This window comes from Rattus norvegicus, chromosome 13 (genome assembly GCF_021556685.1).
Source record: "Rattus norvegicus strain SHRSP/BbbUtx chromosome 13, alternate assembly SHRSP_T2T, whole genome shotgun sequence".
NCBI lineage: Eukaryota > Metazoa > Chordata > Mammalia > Rodentia > Muridae > Rattus > Rattus norvegicus.
This window is the reverse complement of record NC_141546.1, coordinates 76,973,399-76,995,523: the sequence shown is the minus strand read 5'-3', so window position 1 is coordinate 76,995,523 and position 22,125 is coordinate 76,973,399. Positions and strand designations below refer to the sequence as shown.

The following is a 22,125-nucleotide window of genomic DNA, read 5'->3' as shown; positions in this document are numbered from 1 at the left end:
GTAAGTCAATACATTCCTGAACTTTTGCCCAATTGGAGGATCAAAAAAAAATGCTTCCTGGGTACTCCTAGGTAACCCCCAATCTCTAATGGGTGAATCTGGAAACTAGACTTATCTCCTGCATCATTTCTGCCTGCTCTTTTTTATATCGCTTATTTCTTGTCTAACCTCATCAATTCTGTTAGATGAGCTTTTATTGAGTGCCTACTGTATGTAAGAACTCAGTGATTACTGCGTTGGCCATTTTGTCCTTTAGAGGCTACCAATAAAACTTAGAAGAATAAGGTGTATGTGTGTTTCCATAGCTCATGAAGGAGAAATGTCTGGTGTTCAGTGGGATGGGACAGATACCCCAGTGGGTTAACCCTGACTCAGTGAAACATGAATCACGTTCAGTGCTTCTTGAGAACTAACTCACGTAGAAACAGATGCTAACTCACACATCTGTGTAGTGTTCCCCCAATCTCTTTCCAATTTCATGTCCTATAACATCAATTACCTAGGTCAACTATGGTCAGAAAATTTACACAGAAAAAAATCTAAAAATAGAAAATATCTTTTATAAATAATTTTATTACATTATATTAGTTCTTTTTGTTATTAGTTACTATTAACTTCTTACTGTATCTAAGTTATAAATTCATCTGTTATAGTGTGTATGTACTGGGGAAAGATCACATAGCCGAGACCTGTGGTTTCATATCCACAGAAGGTATTGGAGCACATCCTTTAAGGACTGCATTGTCCTTGTGGGTTGACAGCTTCTCCTCGTATGGGAAAAACTTTGTGACTTTCATTGTTTGTTTCTGTCTCCCTGCTGGGTCCCCTGCCCAAGTCCTGCTAAGCTGTTATGCTGAGCTCACCTTGGCCACTTATGCTGCTAATAGCCACCGACAAAAGTGGAGTACTGTACAGATAGCTTCATGGCACTGTAATGAAATACCCAAGGCAATTAATGAATAAATAAAAGAGGTTATGACTTAGCAGTTCATAGGTTCAAATCCAAGATTTCAGCCTATTATTGGTTTGGCCTCTGGTTGGGTCAACAGAAAATAATGATGGGAACATGTTAGAGGGCATATTCATATATCGAGACAAGGGAAGGAGGGAGGGAGGGACCAAGGGATGGACAGACAGATGGACAGATGGATGGAGGGAATGAAAAGGGACAGAGGCCCAGGGAGTAGAGAAGGTAATCCCTTCAAGGGTTCTTCCCCCAGAACCTTAGGACCTCACACTGGACCCTATCTCTTAAAGGTCCACAGACCATGGGCCATGGCAATGGACTTTTGGGGGACACTCATCCAAACAAGAGCAAGCACTCACTGTCAACCCACAATTGAGAAAAAGTGGGAAATCTATTACCCATTTTTCATTGATTCTGGGATGGTGCCCTCTTCACTAAACCGGTACAAGGAAACATTTCTATAGTTTGAAACGTACATGGGGAGCAAGAGGTGGTTCAGAGAGAAAAGACGCTTGCTACCAAGGCTAAGGACTTGAGCTTGATTTCAGCATGCACATAATAAAAGGAGAGAACTGACTCCTGAAAGTAGTCTTCTGACCTACACATGCTTTGTGTTCACACACGTACACACACGGGGGCACACACACTTTGAAATAAACATAAACATGTTACAGAAATGGGGTGCATCTCATTTTATCTCTTACTACTTACTAACCTAGAAGGCAATGTTTCCGATAGAAGTCAGATCCTTTATTTCCTGTTAACTTTCTTCTGTTTTATGCCTCTCTCAGTTTTTTTAGGAGGAGAGGATATCTAAAAGTGGGTAATTCTTAAAGAAGACTATAAATACATTTTACCCATTGAGAGAAAAAAAAACTCCAGCGCTCTATGTTAATAAAGTAATAAACTTAGGTTAAAGTGGTCGTTTTTTATCACAGATCAATTCTGCCCACCACAAGGGAGTGTAGCCAGGAATCTGGGCAGCCTTTGAAGCCGCATACAGATGCAGATTTTCACCTCTGGGACCAACCATAAGTTTAATTAACATAAAGTAATCTAAAGGCATGCTGGTTAGATGCCCGGTGCCTGAACAAAGCATTCTAGGCAGGGGCTGGGGAATAGGGAAGTCTGTCTATTCCTCTTTCCTGAAAACGAGGCTTTCTTTAATCAGTCAGAGATTTTTATTATGCTCAGCCTTTTTTTTTTCATTGTATGATGTTCTTAGAGACCAAAAAACAACAGAATTCCAAAAGCTTTTGTTAATTAAAAAGAGCAGAGCTGAAACCGTTACAGATTATGTCAGTTTAGCCCTGCATTTTAAAAGCACAGGGCTCCAGATCGCCTTTAAAGTACATGATTTACACCACATTCCAGTAAACCGATGCAGGCGGGGACTTTTCATTCACCCCTGTGTGTCATGTGGAACACGCTAAAAGCTGTTGGTTCTCCCAGGGACGCTGGGAGAATTAACTCCAGCCAGCATTGCTTCTAATATGTGGCTTTGACTTTCAGAGCAATGGAGTGCAGTGGGAATCATAGATGCAACTGACAGAAAATCCTCAACGCCCTAACAGGAAGCAGGCTTCTTTCCATATTCCTTCCAAGGGTTTTCTTTCACATGCAAGTCCAAGACACAAAATCTGCAAAAAAAAAAAATCATGAGGAAGCCACAGTAGTTGTTACTGTTTGGGGATTTCCCAAGGAGAAGAGTGTGTCCACATACAGACACAGACACAGACACACACACACACACACACACACACACACACACACACACACACAGAGTTTGTTTATGTGATCTAAATAGCTGAGAGAAACAGACCATACCATCTCCATTTTATTGTACATACTATTTACTGAGTTTCCTTGAAGAAAGCTTAAAAAGAATTCTTGCCCTATGAATCACTGTGTGTGTGTGTGTGTGTGTGTGTGTGTGTGTGTGTGTGTGTGCGCGCGCGCGCGCGCGCGCGCGCATGTGTGTGTGTAAATATAAACCTCCCTGCATCTGGTCAGTTTGGAACACAATCATCTCATCCTCTCTTCTCTCCAAGCTTCTTCGCCTTCGTCTGTCAATGATCACATCTGAGGCCAAATCAAGCAGCTTGGGTGCTGCCAACTTCTTTCCATTAAACATTCAAGCTTAAGAAATGAACAGTCTGTCCAGGCAAGGTTCAAAGAACTCCATCCTCTGAATATGACCTACATAATTACATTTTCATTGCCCTGGCAAAATACATCTTCTTGGTTTAATTTCTGTTGGAATTAATGGGAGGGAATTGTATGCTTTTACAGGGGGAGGGGGCAACAATCAGTGGTGGTCAGTGCTTAGGGTAAGGTCCTTTTCACACAGGCATAAGAGAGAAGGTGCTCTCCATCTGCATCTTACTGAAGAGAAGCCACAGAAGTGGTCCTCCAGAGTAACCAGGCACCGTAATTTAAATACTCACACCTCATGTCTCAATACAGATATTAATTACAGTTTTCCTTCCATAAAAAAGGCCCTATAATTGCACTCATCCATTCTGAGGTAGCACTGTTGTTTTAGACAGCAATTCTGAACCTACTTTCCCAGTGGCTATAAGAAGCCTGCTGCTGCCAACTGAGTGGTCTAGAGTCCTCGATAATTACCAGCTTCCACAGCATTTGATTCTGAGCCCAACTGATGGCGCCAGACGCTGAACCACAGGCAGATCTGTAGGCCCTGGATTTGCCAAATGGAATCTATGCAATTTGTTTCCTTTTCTCTGTGTTTTTATGATGAGTCTCAGCTCAGATTGACTAGAATTGCCTCAAAATACTAATGGCCGAAGCGTTAAATATTGAGGAAAATGGCCATGAGACGTCTGTACCCTAGACTGTGCATATAAATCAATGTCAGATGTCTTCCTCAGTTACTCTGCACCTTATGATACAGGGGCTCTCACTGAACCTGAAGTTCTTAAATTCTGTTAGGCAACACGGCCAGCAAGCTCTGGGAATCCTCCTGTCTCTACTTCCCATTTCTAGGATTACAGGCACACACCGGTGTATGCACCATTTTTAAATGGGTGTTAGAGGTGAAATTTAGGTCACCATGTTGTGCAAGACTTTACTGACTGGGTCACACCCTCCTTGCTGCCCCAGAAAATGCTAAGCTGTGAAGTACAGTTGTGCTATTTGATTCACTTAAATGCACAGACATTAAGTTAGCACCTTCTGTTTACTCAGTATTACATTTTATTCAGGAAATAATGCTTGAAATTGTCTCTCATCATATAATGAAAGACCAATAAAAATATCATGTATAAAATATTTATGTAGTTCAAGGTCTTGCTTTATAATTCTGTCAGGAAATAGTCTTTAAAAGCGGGCACTTAGAAATGCCCAGTTGTTGTTGTCCATACAGAGTTGAGGTCTAGAAAATGCTTTGTAAAGTATTTTAAGATGGTTTTAAAGAGTGGACGTAGAATTCAGGAGGAAGGTTTATGAAAATGGAATGGACAGCAAACACAGCAGCTGTCTAACTGATAATGAAGCCAAATCAGTGGACAGGGGAAGCTGGGGACACAGCTGTAGTTATGTGACATTTGTGAAGAGACCAAGAGGCAAGAAGTTAGAGGAAATCCTACTGGGTCTTACGTGTTCTGAAACAGATTTCTATCCTAAGGGTTATACAGGCACCGAAGCAAATAAAACCAGCAATCATCTTAGCATCTCATCAAGAGTAAACAACCAAGATATAGGACCGAAGTTGTCCCATATAATTAAAATATTAAATGAAATAACCCTCCATAATGGTAGCTAAAAAGAATCCCAAGAAATAGGTAGAAATTTTAGGGATACTTTCAGTGCTGCAGGATTGACAACACTGCTCCGTGAAAACCAACTATGACCCAGCCAAAGAATTTGTTAGAAACAAACAGCAAGCCCATAAGGACAGAGCGAAAGAATTATCTTGTGTTGACCATGGCATCCAGGGGAGCAAAGGTGGCTGTCTTTAAGCCCACATTTGAGTTTAAGATCTGTTTGATGCAATATGTGAGTTAAGAACCACATGGACAAACTGGGCATGGTGGCACATGCTAAAAATCTCAGCACTTGGGAAGCAGAGGTAGGAGGGTCATGAGTTCAAGGCCAACCCCAGCTACATGCCAAGTTGGAGGCCAGTCTGGTCTATATGAGATCCAGTGAAAAATTCAATCTAGGTCTGTGGTACTTCCAGAAAAACCAGTAGAAGCCATACAACCATACAACCCACAAAGATCACCCAGACCTCGTCTCTCCTAGTTTTCTAAAAAAAAAAAAAAAAAAAAAAAAAAAAGTACCTCGAAAGAAACAAAGTAAGGAGAAGAAAAAGAAGTGAGCCACACACAAGAATATGAGAAACAGTGGTGGTCTGTGAAATCAGCCCTCTAAAGATGATAGAGATATAAAGCAATGAAGAACAAACAGACTTGGAAAACTCTTAACTTCTATAAACAATGCTTGATCACGGAAGTGAAAAAGCACATCAAGAGAGCCAGTTGAAGTCAGTTAAAGAACCAGTGAGATGGCTCAGCAGGTAAAGGGACTGGGTGCAAAAGCCTGGAGACCTGGGTTCGATTCCTGGAACAAACACAAAAGTAGAAGAAATTGATGCCACAAAGTTGTCCTTTGACTTCCACATATGCACTATAACACACATGTACACACACACACGCACACACATATACAAACACACACAGACACACATTCACACATACACACATACAAACACACACACACAGTTGGGGGAGCAGGGAACAATAATACATTTTTTTAATTATTTTTAAAATTAGTAAAGTGGAAGGCTGTGATAAGGTGAATGAAGTGGCCAGAAAGCAGAATTAAACACAGAAAGAGACTCTCCAGTATCATGGAGTAGCCTGAGCTCTCACACATTTTTAATCAGAGTTGAGATGAGAGAGAATGAAAAAGATAGTGTTCAGAGAAAAGCAAGGAGAGTTTTTCTAGAGGGTTATCATAGCAGTGAAACCCTAGCAACAACATCCTTATTTGCCCTTATGAGTAAATAAACTATATGCATTTGCATGTTAGAGTTTTATACAATATTCCAAGTGAGTGAACCTCAGGATATCCAATAGTACTTTGAATTATCAAGATAAGTGACTCCAGTACATTCAATAACATAAGTGTAAAAATATAGCCTATTTTTATTAATTAAATATTTAAGTACATATAAACACAATAAAACTATTCAGAAAATGAAGGAATGATGATTGGTCCCATGGATGCTCACACCAAGTAAGAGTGGCACGGAAATTAGTTCCTGAACGGGACCATGTGAAGAGATCAGGTCCATGTGAAGAGATTGAAAAGTCCTAGCATTACCATAAATAACAAATTCATATGTAGCATATGTACTGAACAAATTATGAAATTAACTGATTAAAATATTAGTAAATAAAATGACCCATTTCTCTCCCAGCGATGATAATGTACTATGAACTAAAGATTTTGGTTACTTTAACATTCTAAAAGTACACCAATAATTCTCCAATTGACATAACCATGAAACTCAGCAAATTCCAGATAGAGTCATCAACATCGTCTTATCAGCATCCTAGGCACAACACGGTGAAAGTACAAAATACAAAAAAGAAAAAAAGTAAAAGAATCCAGGAAAATAGGTCACTTAAAATATTAGTCACTTTTCTGTTGCTGTGATAAAATACCATGACCAAAAGCAACTTGTGTTCTACAGCTAAGAGTCCATTAATAGCAGGGACAGCCTGACAAGAAGGCTTGTTGGCAGGAGCAGGAACATTGCATCCCAACCACACTCAGAAAATGGAGAATGCAAACTGGAAGTGGAGCTGGTCTACAGACCCTCAAATCCAGACAGACTCCAGTGATGTATTGCTCTCAGCAAGGCTCCACATCCTAACCATTCCCTAAGTCCCAGAATAGCGCCCCCAACTGGAGACCAACTGTTCAAACACGTGAGCCTGTGAGAGCCTGCGGGAGATGATCCACCACCTCTTAGGGGGGCTATGGCTAAACTGTTGATCTTTTGAATTCTGTGGAAGTATGTCGTGCACAGACAGAGCCAATACCAAGGTCCGTGTCTTGTCTTGCCTGTGTTCTCAGTTCCACCAAACGTTTATCGTATGTCCAGGTGCAGGGTCCTTTGTGCACAGAAGTTAGTGCAAGTCTGAAAAATGGGCAAATTGGAAAGTCTGGAAGGAAAGTTAACCACCATCTGCTTGACATATGAAAAATATGCCAAAATACACGTAGGTACAGAAGAAACAAGGCAAGCAACATTTTGGCAACTTCTCAATATAGGCCAGGAATAGTGCTGGCACTGTAAAAGCTTTCTTCTGCAGCCAATATTTATTGGTTGGAGTTCTTATTTCCATCTTATGGTTCCAGAGACAAATGCTGGGGGAGAGTATATCATTTACCTGGTCTTACAGAGCAGGTGAGTGGTAAGTTCAAATCCCAGAGGAGTGCAGCTAGGACCACCATACCTACCGTATTCCCAGCAGCATAGTCAACAAATGCATGATGTAACTGACGTGTAGGAGTTGTCTGCACTCACAACACTTTGTGGGTAAGTCTGACACTTGATAGCAGGGCATCCAAGGAATATGCAGGAAGATCCATGCTGGGCCTCTTTCCTGGAAGGGTGGATATCTCATAGACCTAAGAGACAAATTACTACCTCCAGTAAAGTCGCAATCCCCACCCCCCTGTGCAAACTGGGGTAACAGGTGGATAACAGGCTTCACTAAGGAAGTAATCAATACAGTTCTTAGCTCAGCCTCTGGCACTGACTTTCTCAGTAAGTGACTGGCTGATTCTGCTATTATTAGACCTTTTATGGCATAGAGAATTTTTGTAGCCAGGGTATTCATTGCCACATCCTACTTTGCCTAAGAAAAAGTGAGCCACCTTTATTTGGTTCATTGTTGTGATACATAGTTCGGGGTCTGGTTACCATTCATTTTAAGTCTTCTTAATAGGAAAATAATTATACTCTTGTCTGACTTTTATATCTAGATGATATGAATATAGCAATTAATTACTAACCAGCCATTTTATAAAATGATATTTAACAAAAAGAATCTCACTTATCCCCTGAATTGAACTTACTAGAATGTTCTCTAGGCCTCTAGAGCAGGGTTGTCAAACTGTGGGTCACTAATCCTTTAGGAGTCACATATCAGATACTTGCATTACTATTCATAACAGTAGCAAAATTACAATTGTAAGTGGCAATGAAGTAATTTTATGGTTGGGGGTCACCACAACTTGAAGAACTACACTAAGGGGTCTCAGTGTTATGGTTAAGAGACACTGCAATCCATATGTTACTTGTGGCAGTTTGACTGTAGTATCTTGGCCTTCTTTGGGATGTATTAATTTGAACTAAGGGATTATGTGAAATTCTCTGTAAATTCTCATGAGACAATGATTGTGAGAAACGCTGCACAGAAGATACCAATCCTCCTATGTGTGGGCAATGTATCAATCCATCCAAAGGCCAAAAAAGAGTGAGGTGAAGAAGTAGACAGAGCACTTAGTCAGCTCGTGTGCACTGTGCAGTGTGAGCCCATGCGAAATGCTAATCTGGTACAGATTCCTCAACATAAAAATGACTATAATTATTCCAAATTGCATCCACTTAATATACCTAATGAGCAGAGGGTTTATAACATGCTGTATTTTCCCTTCCAATTAATTAGTCTTATTATTTTTAAATAAAAAGTGCTAATAAGCAAAAGCTCTCTCAGCAGCGATCTTCCTCCTGGGTGATGAGGGGCAGTCTGTCTTCAGGCACAGTAAGAACATAGCCGCTCAGACCTGTCACAGTCTTCCATTGTATCTCATGTGTATTCCTCGTAGGCTACTTCTCTGACCATGGTTAAATGTGCCAATGATTCTGGAACACTCGGTTTTCTTTGGCACTAGATGCCCCTTGTTTGCCTCTACAGCATTTGGACTTTTAAAAGATAATGCTTACCTACTGCATTCTCATGAGCAGAGGAAAGGAAGTAGTTCACTCTGGAGGAAACAATTCTAGGAGCCTGGCTATGCAGTAAAGCCTTTAGAAGATCTTTTAGAATACCAGTGATGACCAAAAAGGAAAGAGAAATGTCATGTAAAAACAAGATCTGCTCCCTTTTTATACTAGACACAATTCATAAACTCTTTTTGTAACATCGGGAAACTCTTCTGTATGTGGAGAATAGCATAATAATCCGGAACAGTCTAGTGTACAGAGTTAGAAAATACCATTCAATCATTCCAAACTGAAAAAAAATCAGGAATGTAGACAGGCTGACTAGAATTATCCAAAATGAAACGTATCTAAAATTCTAAGTCTCCCAGAGACAAAAGTACCATTCACCTCTTTTTCCTTCCCATACTAAAACTCATTTGCATCTACCGATAATCCTTTGAGTTATTACCCTCCCAGGAAAGCACTCACTTCCAGTAGAGCACTTAAAATATTCCATTGTTTCTGATCAACCCTGTGTTGTCATCTATCCCCTGACTCAGACTTTAGAGCATAGGGAAAGGAGACCCACGGTCAAAAATATATCAAGCTCAGACATTACATCCCTCTAACAGTTTGGTGGATTCACATTTCTCTTTATGCTCTAAATATTATTATTCTGGAAGTCTGACCTTTACTTGACCCTTTAGAGGTACAAGTCAAGCACATGTCTTGTGTCTCAACAAAAATATAAAATTAGGAATTAGGGATTTCTGAAGCCCACAGTACAGAGTAATCTGTGACTTTCTTCAAATATCTATTAAAATGTTAATACAATGGATGTTAGGATTTCTCTTAAAGTGAAACTGTTTGGAAACAAGAATTTAGCATTTTTACAGAGCAGCTGCATGGTCTGTCTCCCAGGACTCCCTGAGCAGACTGCCTTGTGAGCAGGCTGCCTTGTGAGCAGGCTGCCTTGTGAGCAGGCTGGTCAACATCTGTCAGCATCTTTAGCATAAACTATCAGCCCCAAGCATTCTTCAGGCTGACACTCGAGCTACCAGGTCTCTCAGCTCAGGAGGTTTTGTGTGCTTTCAGGAAAATGAGATCTGGTTGGTTTTTTTTCCCCCAAGTGAAAGCCATAATGAAGGAAATGTGATCATAGCATTTCAAGACAACCTTCTGCTCTCTTAATGGGTAAAGGCAAAACCAGCCTCAACTCAACTGAAAGGGACAGGAAATACCCAAACAGGCAGAGTGTGGTGAAGTTTTCTTCACACCGTGTTCCTGAAACAGGATGTCCTCATCAGAGCTGTATGACCACATGCATAGCAGGACGGGGTATGGAACTTGGCCCAACTGTGATACCAGAGGTCAGGATGTGTTCACCTCTCAGCAGCTGAGGATGAAGGGCTTAAGTGGCAAATTCCAATCCTCCAGCTTCCCAGATTATCATACGGGCACAGGAAACTCATATAGCAAACAGTAGTTTGCCAAAAGGTATCATATCCACTAGTGGATTGTGGTTTTGCACAGTTTTGACATACATTCCCCTAGTGTCTAAAATTACATCTCAGAGTACATCTGTCGGTGCAATACAGGACTTCACTCCACCGACTGATCCCACATACTTCACTGAACAATAGGGATGTACTTTTGAACCTAAAGCTGTCACTACCAATCTCACTGTGGGTGTCAAAAATTCATGGAGTGTACATGACTATGAAGTTGAGAGAGTTTGGATCTTGAAATTGCCCATCTATTCAAGACGGAAAGACCGTTTCCGTGAATGAGGTCCGGGTAGCTTTGAATTCACCACAGAGGCCTCCCAGCCACATAACTATGGTGTGAGTTTAATAATGCACTCAGTAGAAACCATACTCGGAATTATGAATTGCAAGCTTCTCTCTGGCTAGAAGTATACACGAGGATACACCCCCGTGAACTGGACAATGGCAGCAGGCGAGCTCCCCATCAGCCACACGAGAGGAAACTGTGATGTGTTTTGAGCACATTCTATGAGGTTTGAGTCTGTAATTTGAACTCATGGTGAGTTTATTGGGATGTAACCCAATCGTAAGCTGGGTAACGGCTCTATTTGTCATATGAACATCTTTTTTCCTTCTCACAGGAATACTTTTTTTTTTCTTTTTTCTTTTTTTTCAGAGCTGGGGACCGAACTCAGGGCCTTGCAGTTGCTAGGCAAGCGCTCTACCACTGAGCTAAATCCCCAACCCCAGGAATACTTTTTAAAGTATGGAGAAGCAACCCCTAGTCAGGCCTCTGGGCCAGTTGTTTGCATAGTACTTTGCTGAACTTAAGGCTCCAGTTCACTGCAGCATAATTTCTAGGAAAACAAAATCAAATGCTGAAAAACACACAAGCAGATAAAGGCTCAAGCTGCAGACCTTGTCACACACACGCCAGTTGTAGCTCACATAATAGTCTAGCCAATAAGGGTGTGTGTTCTTGTGGCCTCAGAGGGAATTCATCTGGGTGACTCAACTTCAGTTACAGTGGGAAGGAAAACAGTGTTGCCTTTGTCCTTCCAAAGACACTGCCAGGAGCGATCCATGCCCTGGTCCTCTGGCTCCTAGTGGACCTGCTTCTGCATCAGACCCTAGGACTCAACCATTTGTCTACTCAGAACCTGGAGCAACTCCAATCATTTGGGAAAGTTAAATGAGTCAAAATCAAGGGTTAGTCACATAATCATGATCAAAACCTCTAATAGATACAAAAAAGTAGGGAAGAAAAGAGGAAGGGAAGACAAAGGAGCAGAACAAAGTAGGGATCTAGCCATTTGACTCCCCTAAAAGCACCCCATGTCTTCTTGAGCAGCATGGCAGAGACCTTTAGATTAGTTTGTTTCTGAAGCGAGCTCCATCTCAGTCCATTTCTGCTCACCTTCCCCTACTGCCAACAATTCAGAGTCTCAAACTACCCAGCAGCCACCTCCACCTCCCCAAACCATACATGCATCAGATTCTGTCCCTTGGTCCACATAGTTCTTCCTACCTGGAAGAAGCTGAAGTGAATCCTGTGCTTAGAGAGTACCTTCCTGTCCCAATCCAACCACTGTCAGGTGGGCATGCCCTTTGTGCGTGTCCTAAAATTTGTGAGCTAGGATGCTGTTGATTTTCAATAGAAATTTGTTTTCATTTTTCATAAGATCCTGAAAAAGTAAGGACAACAGTGGCCATGATTGGTGTCACCGTCTCACAATGAAATTAAGATTAACCAACTGAAAGTGATTGTGAGCAAGTATTGTGAGCATCCAGAAGGCTGATTTGTCTTCGTAATGTATTTATTTCTTAATCTAATGTTAAAAAAATGAAGTCAAAATATATGCAAAGGAGGTCTTAGCGGAAATAGATTGTGTAGTCATGGATACCATCACAGACTTCAGTGGGGATTTCTCTCCCTGTAGACATAAGTACCCAATTTTTCTTATTGTATTCTTGATCACTGAATATAGGTCTTGGAGCTCTACATTTCAATTTACATAGCTTTCAAAAACTTGCACTAGATTTTTTTCTCATAGTTTCTTAGCAAACAATAAGTCTATTATATGACAGTCTAAATCTCAAAACTATTTACAGTAGAAAAAGAATATGAAAACTGTAACCTCTACACTTACACAATGTATAGATTCATATTCATATAAAAAGTACACACTATTATTATTGGCCACAAAGACACTAAAGGTCTACGCTATATGGAACCAAATTAAATTTGGCCAGAAGATAGTGGTTAGAATGTACTTACTTTCCATTTCAACTTCTGATTCTCCTTGTCCATGGTTTACAGTGCATTTTACAAGTCAATAGCTACTCTAAGGTAGCTCATTAAAGCAATAATAGTATGTCTTCTTGTACTGTTTTGGCTACACTATAGTATTCAGTACATAGATTCATGTGTGTGCATGTTTATGTCCTGGAATTTTTTTATTTATCTGAAGGATAAGTATCAATTGAACTTTTCAAGTCATTATTCTAAACTATAGGACATTCACAAAGACATGGATTTTGATGTATGACAAGTGTTTTGATTGGTTGTAGACCAGCTTTTGTGACTTAAGAATAGATGGAGGGGTTGGGGATTTAGCTCAGTGGTAGAGCGCTTGTCTAGCAAGCACAAGGCCCTGGGTTCGGTCCCCAGCTCCGAAAAAAAAAGAAAAGGAAAAAAAAAGAATAGATGGAAATGCTAAGGCAGTAGTCGTTCTCATATGCAGGTCATGACTTCGTTTTGGGTAAACTGACCCTTTCACAGGGATTTGCCTGAGGCCATCAGAAAACACAGACATTTACCTTATGATTCACAACAGTAGCAAATTTACAGTTATGAAGTAGCCACAAAAATAATGTCGTGGTTGTGGGTCATCACAACATGAGGAACTGTATCAAAGGGTTGTAGCATTGGGAAGGTTGAAAATCACTATGCTAAGGACAACAGGAGAAGTGTGCTTTAAATTTTCCTTAGAGCTCTTGGGAAGATGAGAAATCCCAGTGAGGAAATTATGGAGTATCTAGAAAGCAGAATGTTAATCCAACATTGAAGACATGGTAGATGTTGGGACATTTGCTACCTCTATACCCAAGAGCTTTGGGGTCCTATGAGAGCAGAAAAGGCACCAACCAGAAGGAGCTAACATATAGTAAACCAGAGCCTTTCACCTTCTACAAAAATGACAGCTCAACAAATATCCACTTGCCAATAAAGAGGAGGAAAGTTATTCTTCTCATCCTGAGTTTGACATCCCAAAGAATTCATTCTTTATAGTTCCCATCATGTGATTCAGGCTTCAGATTTGTACCTTTTTCACAGTTGATTAGAACCCAAGATGAGAAAGTGCCTTAAACATTAGAAGTGGTCTGGAATCTTAGAGAAACACAAGTTCTCCCTAACAAAGCACACCCTCAAGTCGGAATCATGAGGTCTGACTCCATTGTCCCACAACTGGACCTAGACCCACAGTCCAACACTGAAGAAGACATCACAAGTAAGGCAAGAGGAGAAGACATGGTGGAGACACCATGGACTCAGCTTTAATATTTAAAGACATAATTTGCCAATCACTGTATTTTAAAGACATATTTTATGAACAATCAAACCGACCTTTTGGAAACAGAAAGGCAATCATTAAAATTAAAACTATGAATAAATGGAAATTTTGAAGAGACTATAAATTAAATAAGTTATATAGAATGGTGTACTGATAGATGTTAACTATCTATAGGGGGAACAATTATACAAGAGTTAGTGTCTGCAATCCCGCCATGAGTGATTTATAGTTACCAAGGCAACAGTAGTTATCACAGTTCTTCTGGGGGGTGGGGATTGTGGAATAAACAAAATCCTACATGAGGATTTTGGGAGTGAGTGAAAGAAGAAAGAGAAAAAGCAGGCGATAGATAGATAGATAGATAGATAGATAGATAGATAGATAGATAGATGGATGAAGAAGATAGGTAGACAGATCCATCAATAGATAGATAGGTGGTACTCCAGTGCAATATACTTGAGCAAACTACTCAAATGCAATATAAAATATAAATATACAAAGATACAAGAAATATGTATGAGACATAAAGGATAGGAAGGGAAGGCCTAGTATCTAGTATTTTTTTTTTTTTTTGGTTCTTTTTTTCGGAGCTGGTGACCGAACCCAGGGCCTTGCGCTTCCTAGGCAAGCACTCTACCACTGAGCTAAATCACCAACCCCGTATCTAGTATTTTTTTAATCATTATTTAAACCATCAGAAGAAAATGAGAACATAGCAATTTTTCCAGAACAGACTATATTTGTGAATAGTAAAACTCTAGGAGCATATAAATTAAAAACACATCATATGAAAGCACCCTGCCCTCTCTTATCCCCACCTTCTGTCCACTTCCTACTTCCTAGAAGCCCTTCTCCCATCTATGCATCCTATTGTTTTGTAGGGTGAGCTGCTGAGTTTAGCCAGAGCTCTCTGTGTATCCATGGGTGTGGAACTGTTCAGTGGAGCCTGATGGGCTCAATAGCAGGTATACAAACTTAGGACAACTACTCACCCTCTCCCAGCATCCATCAACAGCCAATAACTTCCCATGATCCAACCATGAGCACTCTTCCAATCCATGGCTGACTACCCATCAGCTCTATCATGTGTAGGCCCCGTACAAGCCACTAACTGTAGCTACTGTGGATTCATGATTACACTGTCTACATTAGGTTCAGAAGATGACCTTTCATAGTCCTTCTCTCTATCACTGAATTCTTTAGTTCCTTCCACCCCCTCCTTCCTTGATGTTCCCTGAGTCTCAGAAGATAGTGAAGTTAATTTCTTGTTTTGTTTTTGTGTTTAAACATCTGGGTCTTGCTGTGTAGGCCAGACTGGCAGTCTGGTGGCAGTCATCCTCCCTCTACCTCCTGGTTGCTTGGAATACAGATGTTTGCCACCATACCCACATTGGTACTGGTTTATGGTTGTAAAAATGTTTACCTAAAAACACTGAAAGTTCAGGGTCCTTATTCCTCCCTGGGCCTATACTAGTATCTTTCTGTTTTCTACTGGGAGGACTATGTACTCACTGTGACTCACAGGAAAAGATAAGGTTATTTTATCTTAGTCTCTAATAAAAGAAACCAGCAGTCCTTGGAGATATTCCAGGAGTGGAGTTGAGGAGTACAAGACGGGTCTGGACTATCTCAGAGTACTGGAAAATAAGGAAGTGCTCAAACATTTATAGGAGGACATGTGAAAAGGATACTGGAGTCAAACATGAAGGAGGATCCTAGTGACTAGAGCTGGGGTGACGTTATTAGCAAGGTTGCCATCACTGTGGATTATGAGCCAGCAGCTGTAAACAGAAGTAGCCATACACCAGCTGACAACAGAATAGTAGAAGGAAAAGCTCCTAGTCACCAAAGGTAATCCACTTCATAAACTTAGAGAAATTTAAGAATTGTCATTTGCAACATTTCACAGTTATTAAATTTCACAGTGAGTATTAAAATGAGGAGGTGAAAGTCGAATAAGAAACGGAATATTCACACTCCCAAAATACGACCCATAAAATAAGTTTCGAAGAGAGACAGAATAGAAACTTGGCAGGGGATAAAACTTGGAAGGCACCATCTTAACCAAATCACCAAAGTCCCTGATAGTGGCAGGACAGATAGACACCACAGGTTTCCCGACAGCACAGAGAATGACACACCATCTATGTGATTTATTTTCTCAACAACAAAAATACAATTACATAAGTTGACATTAGTACTAACTAAATCCAACCAAGGGGCACTGTACAAAACAGATGATCAGTCCTCTTCGAAGCCTAGTGTGAGTGTGATGAACAGACACTGAGGAAGAACACAAACTAAACAGGTATAGCATGCGTGGACATCCAGAACCGGATTCCGAGTGAAGGTCAGTCAGGACATCAGTCTCGTGAGCATGGTAGGGAGTTCTACAAGATGCTCACATTTGAAAAGATGCACAGAAACTCTGTGTTGATTTTGGAGACCATAGATAGAACTGAAGTACTCCAAAATGTATGTTTGCTCTCTTGCTTGTTTACAAAACAAGGTTACCACACTTCCCCACAGCCTCTCCATCATCCTGTCAGGAAGGCCAGTTGTTGACTTACTACCTCTCCAGATCTGCCCAGAGACCTCAGCGCGTGGCTTCCACACACAGCCAAGTTAAGAGGAAGGAAACCATTGAGTTTCAGTTTGAAACACAAGGTTCCTACTGTGTTGAATGAGTGGGGCAGAGGCTATTAAAAGGCCATCTTTTTCTCCCTCCCACTCCTCTCCTCCCTCAGCTTTCTGCTCACATCCCAGACTGCTTTTAATCTCATTGGGAGGGTGTATAGGGAGAAAGAAAGAAAAAATGATAATGAATTGCTGTGTTCCTTGGCACGTGGATAACAGTTCCCTTCCAGGGATTCAGGAATACAAATGAGGTGTTTTAAATCTTGCAAACTTGTGCGTGCGTGCGTGTGTGTGTGTGTGTGTGTGTGTGTGTGTGTGTGTGTGTGTGTGTTGTGTTTCCTCAGGAAAAATATCTTACACAACACTAGGATAACTAAAGTATTTTGACATGTGACATAGAATTCTTCCCACAGATCTTTCTGCCAGACCAGAGACACCCTTCAGGTGCTATGTGCTTAAAACTGAATTTATTCTGTAGATCAGGTCGGCCTCAAACTCAGAGATTTCCCCTGCCTCTGCCTCCTGAGTGCTTGGATTAAAGGCAGCTCTACTTTTCATCTGTTGCCTTTCCTACCCCTTACCCACCAGCACATCCATCCTAACGTGCTCTTCCTACTAAGGGGAGTAAGTGGATAGGGTATCACTTGAAATAGGAGGCTACACTTACTACCACATTCAGAGAGTCCTAGCACGGGTGATTTGTTTCTGCATTTGCACCAACTACAGGGACTCTCGGAAGTGAAAGTGGGACATTTCCTTGAGCCAGACTCATGTCACCCAGGGGTTCATATGAGCATCTCTGCCAGTTGTAAGTTCTTGAACTCCATCCTTTTCGTTGGTAGTTATTTGCTGCTCAGAGTCCCAGAGAGCCACACCCTGGGGCTGGCGTCTAACAATCTCCCACCCCCTTGCCGAGCCACTTTAGAAAGAGTGTGAACACCACCCTGTCTGTCAGAGCTGGTGCTTTACCACCTCCATCTAAGGACTGCATTCCATGTACAAATACATTCATTGAGCTCTCTCGCCACATTGCAGCATCACAGAGTAACTGACTAGTAAAAACAGGAAGAGGTAAAGATGTAAACTGCCACTTTAGAAGGACGATACCAATTTTTAAAAATCTATTAACATAAAAGAAATGATTATTCCTGAATGAAATGTTTAGAAGCCAGTGAGAAGGGGGGAAAAGAGCCAAGCCGTTTTGTTTTGTTTTGTTTTGTTTTGTTTTGTTTTGTTTGTCCACAGCTGGGTGAATGAGGAAATGCTTTTTGTAGCAAACTCTGACTGCCAAGATGTGTTCAGCATTATCCAAGCTATCTCACAGGATGTGACTGGGTTTAGCTGTGTCACAACAGCTCTGCGTTCTTATTCTGGCCAAATGTCTGTGCAATTCTCAGGCAGCTCCCTCCCGCCACCAGAAAGCAGCAGTGGCAACAACCCCCAAGACCACACCTGCCCTAGGCAGCCGGAATGTTGGCTGGAAGCCTGTCTCCATCCAGCCTTGCTTTTACCAGGGAGTCGCTCTCACTTTGATTCATGGTTTCTCACAAACAGCTCAAGACTGCCTTTGTAAGATAACACAAGTCTTAGGAGTGAGAATGGAATCGAACCATCTGTAGCTCTTTCTTTGATATAAAAAATAAATAAGAATTTCCACACTCATATCCTCGTTGGGTCCCCCATCCCAACCCAACGCCAGCACATACTGCAGAAACGGTGAATGAGACCCCAGATAGAGCAGTGGGGAGTTGATCTCAGGGCTCATGATTCACTGCCTACCTCTTTCATCCAGTGTATTTTCTAGACAACCCTGGCCTCCTGTCACTCCCATTAATCACAGGGCCCAAGCAGAGTCCAGCAGGGTGCCCCTCTTATGACTCAGACAGGGTCTGGGGCATCACAAGATTCCCATTAAAAGTGAGATGGGGGTCTTGACTTCTCATTCATTCCCACAATGCACTTCATCAGCATCCAGCTACACGCTCCTTCTGTGAGCAACTGGCGCTGCTGGGTGTTGATGTTGGTTTTGGCTCGCTGCCTCCCAGAGCAGCCAGCCATTGTGTAAGCAAGTCTGTCTGAATTGCTCTGGGGCTAACTGCCTTCTTAGAAGGCCTCTTGCCGTTCATTATTTAGCCAGCAAGTCATTGCTATTATTAGCTTTGAATTCCTTAGTCTACACTTTCTGCTCACTGAGATACTGAAGTGTGGATAATCATCACCCAACCAATTGTTAAATGCCTCCCCCAGCCCTTTCTATTATTTGCGTTCAAATTATTTGATGTTCAAAACCAGTAAAACACTCAGGAGCTTACGATTTGGAATATGGGGGGTTAGTAACTAAACTCCTTCTCGTGCTCTTTCAGAAACTTCTCATGTATGCGCCATCTTACTTTGTAGGCACGATATGGTCTATTCAGAAAAATGAAAAGAGAAAAGAATGAACAGCATTAGGTAGTTCTTGGCAGTCGGTCAAAGCCAGCATTGTGGGGAAGGTCTTTGTATGAGCAGCAACTGTGCATTTCTCATGACCAGGGAGAGCTATTTGCACAGTCTTTCACGGAAATATTTCTAGACAGTTTCTGTGGCTCTCCTCCCTGAGCTCATGCATTTGCTTCTGCTTCAGAGCAAGGATATTTAATGAGCCTAGTTTTATAGCCCAACTTGCGCCCTGTACATACTACAGGACCAGATTCCTGCCGCATGTAACCTTTGCCCTATTTGCCATTAAAGCACAAGGCTTTCCTATAACCAACTTTATACTGTGACTGGGGATGAGGTGGGGGTAGGGGGTAGGGGGAATGCAACTAATTCTGCAGTCCACCCTTCAGCCCATAGAAATGAATGTTTTAAAAATGTTGTTACTTTATACTTTTAAAACTAGGGCACACATTAACATTACGACAGCCAGCCCCCTTCTTTTAGTAAGGTGTTTATTTCATATTTCGTCCTTTGACCTAGACCAAAAAGATCACATGCGTCAGAGCAAACAACTCATTTGGCCTCACTTCTAGTCCAGGGAGGCATGTTCAAAGATAAACCCCAAATTACTTCAGAAATAGAAACTTAACGAAAAAAAAAATGAGAGACATCATTTTCTGTCTCCAGTCTTACTAATAATTTTCAGCCCTGGAAAATCCTCTGTGTTTTCCTTTTAAGACATAGGGTCCTGGGGTTGGGGATTTAGCTCAGTGGTAGAGCTCTTGCCTAGCAAGCACAAGGCCCTGGGTTTGGTCCCCAGCTCCAAAAAAAAGAAAAGGAAAAAAAAAAAAGACATAGGGCCCTGCATATTCTCATACGAAGTAGGTAAACAAACAAAGAAAAATTTGCCTTATTTTTCCTGTGGGTTCTGCTTTTGGTGTTCCATCAGTTTTTCTTGCTATCTGCTAAACATTTAAACTCTCCCTTTCATTTGAGCTGTAGAGCCCCAAACAGGAAGCAGGGACCCCTGGCAGGGTCTGGGCAGGAGAACAAATGAGCCATTGTCCAGAAGAAACACCTCCCTCTTGGCCCTGCAATCCCCTGGCCTCTGCCTTTTTAACTATGCATTTAAGGTAGTCTGTAGTTCCTCAGACACCTGGCTCTTTTTCTGCCCTACTTATTTCAGCCAATCTGTCCTCATCTCATAATCCTGTTTACTTTCTCTTCTTAAGGACAAGGAGGGTACTCTTTAAAACAGAGTGAAGTAAGTTCAGGGCAAATGAAAGGAAATGTACTTCATACGGGCAGGTTATAAACTTGCGGAACTCATTAGTTTCAAAAGGTGGGACTGGCAGGAAGCGTAAAGGAATTCAAAAACATTTTAGCCAGATTTATGAAAAAGAGCCATAAATGGCTACTAAGAATACCAGGGCTGTGACCAGCTTTTACAACTGAAATCCCACAGCTGCCTCAAGTGCTCCCGTGGTCATCTCTGGAGACCTACTGGAACGGCTGGACTCAGATGCAGCTCGCAGCGGGGTTTCCAAAGCACCCTGTGTCTCCTTAGCACTTGTTCTCAGTCTCACTGGATCTTAGCGAAACAACCACTCTACCCATACGTGTACACACACACACACACACACACACACACACACACACACACACACACACACACACACACACACACACACACACACACACACGGAACTGTTCCGAAGAAGGCAGCTTTCTTTTTAGAGGAAAACTTGATTTTTCCTTTTCTGTTCAGTCATCTGCCTACCACAGTGCCAAGGTTGGCTGTCTGGGAATGGAGAGGCCTGTACAGTGGAAACTAGCTGAGATCACATTTGGATCTTAAACCGTACATACTAACTTTTATGTCAACTCAGACCCTTCTTTTTCCTGGGGATTTTTTTTCTCTTTGGCCCAAGATCATAAATAGCAATTTTTATTCCACTCTATACAAAATCTTCAGGAGAACCTCTCATCATTTAAGCTCTTCCCAGGCTGTCTCCTTACTGCCGAGAACTGGAGCACTCTTTAAAACTGACGGCATCCCATACTTCCTCCAGGCCAATTATCACAGCCTCTGTGGATAGAGCTCCAGTATCCTGTTTTCTTCAAAATCACCTAGGTGATCCTCCCAAAAACAAAGTTGAGGTCCTGGTCTGACAGGTGTTAGGGTTTCCCTCAGAATATCTTGGCAGATCATGGCCAAGGTATGCTAAAAAGATCACACCACACAACAGATCTCACACAAAAGACTCATTGGGAGTTGGGGCGCAATCTCAGAGTAGGGATAAAAGAGAGACAGAGACAGACTGACAGACAGAGCAAGAGCCCAGTCTGTGATGGCAGGGGACTTTTAAAGCGCATTTGTCGACTGGTGATGATGGAGCCGCTGGCACTGAGTCACTGAAGGCAGGCTGAGGGAGTGCCTGATTTCTAACAACAGATAGAGATAGTTATGACTGTTCCTCAGGAAGCTCCACACCCTGCTTGGGCCTCAGTGCCATCTGGGGTATCCTTCTACAGTGCCTCACCTTCTCTTCTCATGTCGAAAACTTGTTAGAGATTATGGTGAGGCTCCTTGTGCCCATCAACAATGTTAGGTGCTTATACTGTCTGCTTTCTCTGTCCTATGAAAACCCAGTACTGACTCATTCCAAATTCATGGTACCCCACGCTTATAGAACATTCACTGGCTTCTATATGCCTCTTGCTCCTCTAGTCTGTGACCTGCTCCATATTGGACCTTCAGTCACATCAATGCTTACTTCCCTTCCAAGAAGGCATGCCACCTAGGAAGAATTGAAGTCAAACAGAAGAAAAGTACCGGATACCTTACATTCGCTTCCTCTGAGCATTTTTCTTTTCTTTTCTCAGCCCCCTTCACGTGAGACTCACACAAGCTGTGCAGGGACCACTAAGCTAAGTCCCAGCTCCTTTGTTTTGTCTTTTAAGTTAGGGTCTTAGTCTAATCTTGAACGTACAGTTATCCTGCCTCAACTCCCAGGTACTGGAATTATATACACATACCACTATGCCTCATCCCACCATGCATTCTTATACCAA

At 41.7% G+C, this 22,125-nt stretch overlaps 1 protein-coding gene and 1 long non-coding RNA gene across 12 annotated transcripts in view; one reads left to right on the top strand and one right to left on the bottom strand.

The window, feature by feature from the left end:
- The window catches only part of Dnm3 (dynamin 3), a 485,732-nt gene that overhangs the window by 414,135 nt on the left and 49,472 nt on the right, over positions 1–22,125 (top strand).
- Positions 562–15,140, bottom strand: LOC148001727 (uncharacterized). 3 transcript variants are annotated; one of them, XR_015636104.1, is made up of 4 exons: positions 11,949–12,105; positions 8,955–9,047; positions 7,463–7,633; positions 2,133–2,607 (listed from the first exon to the last, which is right to left on the bottom strand). It is a non-coding gene; the product is annotated as an uncharacterized LOC148001727 (long non-coding RNA). The 3 variants fall into 3 exon arrangements; XR_015636102.1 differs by lacking the exons at positions 8,955–9,047; positions 11,949–12,105 and adding an exon at positions 14,988–15,140 and having other exon boundaries at positions 562–2,607; positions 7,463–7,608; XR_015636103.1 differs by lacking the exons at positions 8,955–9,047; positions 11,949–12,105 and adding an exon at positions 14,988–15,140 and having other exon boundaries at positions 563–2,607.